A 6701-nucleotide genomic window follows, 5' to 3' on the forward strand; every position below is an offset into this window, starting at 1 on the left:
ATCACTGACCCCACCACGATCACGAGCAGCGGCTCGATCCCGTTCGACACCTACTCACTTCGGTCGCACTCCGCGGGTCGCTCACTCACGCCAGCTCCAGATCTTGCAGCTGATCGAGCCCTGGGCTGAGCCGGCCCGCCGAGAGGCCGTAAAGAGTACCGTACGATCACGCCAGTAGCGTGGTCTCTGGTGGTAGCGTTGAACGAGATCGAAAGTGATTTTTTTTATTGTTGTTTATAGCGCAGGGGGAGCTGCTCCGAGTTGTTGATTCTCCGAGGTTCTCGCGCGTTTCTCTTATTCGCCGCTCGCCACGATGATCGCGCGCAGGGAATGGAATGAGAGAACCGTTCAGGTGTATGTCGCATGTTGAGACGAGGTCTTCGAGGTCTATTTCGAGGGCTGGCCAAGGGCCACAACGCAGGGATGATGAAATCCTGCCTTGGAATGCTTCAGAATGGGGTTTTGGGATACGCACTGCACTGGCCCTGGTCCGGTTCTCTCTTTCACTGTCACTGCATGTGTGTCGCATTGTGCGACTAGCAGTACGTCGAAATGGCCTCATTATGATTACTTTCATTATTCATTGTGGGATGGGCGGTGCGGGATGATGTTGCTGGACCGAGCAAGAGTATCAGCCTTTTTTTTGTATTGACTTTACACGCTATTGATCGAAATATTGATTAATGATTTATGATTGTGGAGTTCAATTGAACGTTTCGAGTGCACATTATTGAAACCCGACATCCTTTTCTGTCAATTACCAAGTTTTATTTGCATTTACTTTGCGAATGTTCGTTCATGATGTTAAAAATGTGTTTATCTTCTTTGTACTTTAAATCAACATCATGATAATGCGAATTGCGCGATCAATTTCACAAGCAGCTTTGCATAACAATTGGAATAACTTTAATCATACATTTGAAACAAATTAGCTGCACAGGAATAAGACAACATTGTGAAAGTGTCACAGAGAAGAATCGGAGTACCGGGAGGTTGTGTCATGCCATGCCAGAAATCCAGGGCCAAGCGAAGGTAGGAGTGAAATTCAAAGCGAAAGCACTCTTTGCTGCTTCCCCGCGAAATACGATTGCCAAATTCGGTGCCGCCACAGTTTGGAAACCCACATATTACCACTCCCTAAGCGTCATTGAGACATCGAGGTCGGCGAAACAATCAACAGTCGACGGTCATGGTGATGGTGGTGGTGATGGTGGCGGTGGTGACGCAATAATTATAGTATCGTTCCCATAAGTGCATCATTCTGGCTGGTTGGTGCATAAATCATAAGCCTCATAAAGATATCGCCAAAGAGTGAACGAAGCGGAAATGTCCCCAGTTCGAGTTTCGAGCCAGCGGTTTCAAACCGAAATTCATGGCTCGCGGCATTTCGGTGAATTGTTTCGGTATCGTTGACCACAAGCCGCCGCCGTCGTCGTCGTCGTCAAACATATGTCCTCCGCGGGACGGGGCCAAGCCCTACGCAGATCGGTTTCGAGCGATACCGTGCTGGAGCTTGTTTCGAAAGTGTCAAATGGACATATGGACGCACTCGCAGGCTTATCTCCTCCGCGAGATCGTTGCTCCGTGTGAACTCTCTCGATTTCGCGACCCGAACCCGGACCCGGAATTTTGCGTTTGACCAACGTCCCCCCGGGCCCAACTATCTTTTTTTTTTGCGACAATACAGTGGCCATGTCCGCGGGAGTCTTTGTAGCTTTGGACTGCGGTTGACGGCCGATGAAAGGCAGAATGATGTAGTCGAATAGCAGCGACTTCTATTTACATAACGTCAAGTATGTGACCGGAATCAACGGATCGTGACTGACGATGACAACGGCGACGACGACGACGACAACGACGATCGAGCTCTTTGTTGCCGCTGTAGCGCCGTAGATCTCCAGACGTTCTCACGTATCGCAGCCTCGAGGAAGGCTTCCTCGAAGGAGACTCGCGCGACTGTGCCTCTCCACTCGGTGGAACTCCAGAACGGCCATGTCGAAATCCGGTTTCCAGCGGTGATCGCGCTTTCAGGGGGTTCGTGTCCGCGACCTTAATTAGTCGTATCCTGGAGTGTGGACCTCGGGATGGATGGAGCTTTATGGAGAGCATGGAGAATTAGAGCAATCTATCCCGATGGGTCGATAATTTGTAGGCGCTCGCGGGTGATCGATGCGGCGAGTGGGATGGAAGTTCCGTTTCATGCGGAACCGGTATATAGGGAAGGGTGATGGTCGCGCTCAAGCTATAGGCGGCCGAAACAAAAAGGCGTATCTTTTAGTGCCCATTGGATTGGGCTCCAATTTGTTCACTCACGACCCCTCACCGAGTTCTCAGGTTCGCCCTTTCTGATCGCCGTTCTCCGATCCGATTCCGTGCAGGTGAATGCAGGCAGGCTGTTGTACCGGAACCAAGGCTCGTAGATCGCATTGAATCAAAACGGCATCTAAATCGCCTCGAATTAGCATAAACGGGCGTTAGATATATGGCGTCCGACCCGTCCGTTCGAGGGCCGAGTGCAGCGGTATTTCTTACGGAATCCGTTGCTTCACCGGCTTCGGTGGCAATTAGCTTAGAATATGGAAAATACATGCCCGCGGGTATGTTATATCCATAAATTAGTTCATTTACGATCTACTCTACTCTAGAGAGTCTACAGTTTATGAGCTTCTCATGAACTTCAGCCAGAACTGGGATAAGGATCTGGAATAGGGGTTTTCCGTTCTGTTTGAAATGTTTTGACAAATCGTTCTTCATTCTATAAGCTCGCAATAAACGATTGACAATCATTAATTCTAGAATTCACAAAATTTGCATAATGCTGCCTTCTAATCCGATCCGTTCTGGACTCTTCGCTTAGAAAGCGTAATCCGATTTCGCAATCTAACCAAATCGTGGGACTTAAGCCAGGTTCTCTTTCACCCGAGGCCTATGTCTGGGAATAGGCCGATGGATCCGTGGGTGATGGTTTGATTCATTATTTCTCGCGGCTCCTCTCGCGCCAGCCTTAAGTCCATCATTACCGTTTAGCACCGGAGAGCGAGGGGCCTGCAATGCTCTGGACCTCTCAACGTCACCGACCCAACAACCTTCACAATGACGATCGAAAAGGGGGAGGTGAGCGAATTTTTGCGCCTCCCAAAAAATTGCCACCCCGTTTTCGGGTGGTTTCGGCCACTTTGGGCAGCTTTCGCTTTTCGAGTTTGGCCATTTCAAGGCCTGCTGCTGCTGCTGCTCGACGCACAGAGGGCGATCTGACGAGAACGATCAGAATCCAATGCTGGTCGTGGTCGGTAACAAAGCAAGCTGTGACTTTGCCAAGCCCTCAATTCAACTGTTGCTGCTGCTGCTGCGCCCCACCCCTCGACGCTCGATTGTTGTTCGATCACTGCTGGTGCTGCCACCCTTTCGGCAATACTAATTATGCTTTTGGCTGGAATTTGGTGAAGGGATGTGAGTGTTTCAACTGGCACCTTGACACGTGTTGTTGGACGGCAGTGCGCGCCTTATGCTTCGACGCCTCCTGCAGCATTGCACAAACTCGGCGGAAGTGGTGCTTGTACGCTAATCCCTAACCACTCACTGCTGCTACCTGTTCCCTATTGTTTGGATCAAAAATTAATCTTCTTGCCAGCACCATTCTTTGGCCAATTATTAATGATACCTCAATAAGGAAATTGAGACGAATGCTGGACAGAACTCCCGATGCTGCGGGTGGTACCATCAATAATTCGACTTGTCTGCCGATCAATCCGGGTTTATTGATTGGATTTTGCCATTAGCAAGCTGTTTACGATCACCATCACAGGGGGGGAGGGGGAAGGTTTGGTGGTTTATTCTTTTAGCGAGCAAATTGGCGAACCGGATGTCCAGGTTGACCTGGACGGGGGTTAGCAGTAGAGTCATAAAATCGAAGCGTTAGCGCAACATTGTATTGCCACCATTACCATAAACGAGCTCGTTATTGGTATCTGTGTGTGTGTGTGTGTGTGTGGGTAGAACTTTAATACATTTTCTTGTCGTTTGATGTGTTAATTTAATTCCTGGTTCTGGAGTGTCTAAGTCTGATAAGCTATCAAAAACCGTGGTCACATAATTGTCCACATTGAGGGGTTGCTGCCAAACAGTACATTCCTTAAATTCTACCACAAACACCCCACAATGGCCATGTCCTGTTTAGCGAATTGGCGTTCTGCATTAAAAACGGATTAAATACGAATCTCAAGCTGATGGCAGATCGGTGCCGGTAAATGAGCTACACGGAATTCAATCTGTCTCGGCGCACGATAACCCTCTCCCCATCCAATCGGAACGGCCAAATCACGCTGGTCTGCCGGAGTAAATTAGCATTTTGTCTATCTCGTGGCCCCGAGCCACGGTATGCGCACTTGGCCTTGGTCAGGTTCGATTGGCATAATATCGCATAAATACGCCGGCGCGCGATGGTCAGCATTGGTTCCAGACCGAAAGCCGCTCGCCTGAAAGGTATCCTGACCTCACCTTCATCACTTTCAATTCCACCCACAGCAATATGGCAACGAGATATCATATTCGCGGCCAGTCATAACAATCGTGAAGCTTTCATTTCCACGCCGAAGCAACTGCGTAAAATGGTGTAAACGGTGATCCGACACATTCCTCGAGGCGTTTCAAATTCGACAAAAGGCAATCCCTAGGAGCACGGTCGAGCACGTTCTTGGCGGCCTTAAAATGTGGTGTGTGTGTGTGTGTGTGTGTGTGAGAGAGGAGATTTGGGTGACTCGTGACTTCGGTAACCTCTAGCAGTCGCGCCAACCGGGCCGGGCTTGATGCTCCAGATGGTCAATTGGCTTGGGGTCTATCAATCTACACCCAGTATGTATATGCACCCTTATCGACCCGCTGCCAAGGTGTCATACACCATCACTCACCACACACACGCGCAGTGACATGTGCTCTACATTGACCCGATGGTGGCTGAATAAGGATGCTAGACCGGCGGTCGGCGATCACGCGTGGTGCTCAACGACCCCAAACACTATCATGTGCCGGCACCGAAAGCAGCATCAACAGCAGCACCAACAGCGACACTTAATTGCTTATCCTTCGCACTAGGATCGCGGGCTGCTTGGGCTCGGTAGCTCAAGTCTGGTGTAGTGCGAACCCCTACTCGACGCGAAGTCGACTAAGTGGATCGGTGACCTCGGGCCCAGACCGTCTGGCAGCTCGCACTCTTGGTGCTGTACTCTTCAATCAACCAAACGAACGTCAGAGCAACGTCAGTGCGTCGCGCTATAGACGCGCAAGTGTCTCGTTAAGGCGCAACAACGCAAGTGCATCGGACACCCGATGCCCATCGAGCCGTTGATCGCGCGCTGCGTCGGGAAATTAATTTTACAATCCACCACCACCACCAGCAGCAGCAGCAGCAGCAGCAGCAGGTCGTCGTCGTGGCGAGCCCGGGTGCATATGCGCTCGATAGTAAAATGATTTGTGAATGGATATCGATAGGAGGAGGTGCACAGCATGAGGCTGCTGCTGCATAAGGCGATCGATTTGCTCCGATTTGCAAAATGATTAGCGCATTCCATGCCAGACACTGGCACACCACGGTTTAGGTTGAGGCTGGGTGTAGAAGGATTTTGATCCGGTTCTCTGGCCCGTGCGAGTGGGAGACCGCTCGGGCTGGATTGAAATCGATTATTCCGTTGACCTTCTTGGCAAGCCTGCGGGCTGTTAACCTTGCTGCTGTGACTGTGGCTACGACTGCGGCACAGCAGTTTGCACAGGAAACGAACAAATCCCGCTCCCCGAGGGTGCACGCTGGTCGATCGGTCGGTTACTTTGTTGCCAGGTCGGTCGGACACACTCTGGTTCTGGCCTACCTCAAAGGCGTGCCCCTTCTGCGCCCGGGCTGATGACTGATGGTTTGGGTGCAGTGTTTTGGCGTGATAACTGTATCACGATGTACGTGTGTGTGTGATTCACGATGGGTGGCCCTGGTCGATGAGGTGATTGATTTCTATCCCCCTCGGCAGGGGGTGGTCACTTTGCCAGAGCCAGAAATAGGCACAAGGCGCCTACGCTCCCAAACTGGAATGCGAAACATTTTGCACGCTGTTACACTGAGCGGCACGGTTTTTGGGGTTGAAATGAAATGTGGCCTTTTGCGCTAAATGGTCTAATGAGAAACAACGCGCAGAACATGAGCAGCGCATGATCTGGGGTGGTGTCGATCATACGATCTAAGATCCGATCGGAGGCATGCTGCCAGCACGATTGGCAGCGAAAGAAATGTCCTTGCAGCAGCAGCAGCAGCAGAATGCCTCGAGGTACATGACTCACCCCGATTATGCGTCATAGCGTGACGCAAATCGTGGAATCTACACCGGTCGGTTAAATACATTGTGCTGCGGGACACGATCCCGCTCGAGGTGCTACAATTAATCATAATTGATCCCTCATTTTGATTCCCCCCGAAAAGTAAACACTGCAAACAGTCTGTGCCACGGTCCGGGAACGATTAAAACTTCAATTCCGATTGTCCCGGTCGCGCACCGCGCGCACGAGCCATGATTTGTTTGATTGAACTGCTCCTTGGCCATCGTCGTGTGCAAAGTTTCACCGCAAACCATGAATCCTTTCGTGGGTCTCTCGTGGCGAGCAGTAATTATGAGGCCAGCAACACGACAAACAAAACGGAACCGCCTTTCGAGCCCCACGAA

This window comes from Anopheles darlingi, chromosome 3 (assembly GCF_943734745.1).
Source record: "Anopheles darlingi chromosome 3, idAnoDarlMG_H_01, whole genome shotgun sequence".
Lineage (NCBI taxonomy): Eukaryota > Metazoa > Arthropoda > Insecta > Diptera > Culicidae > Anopheles > Anopheles darlingi.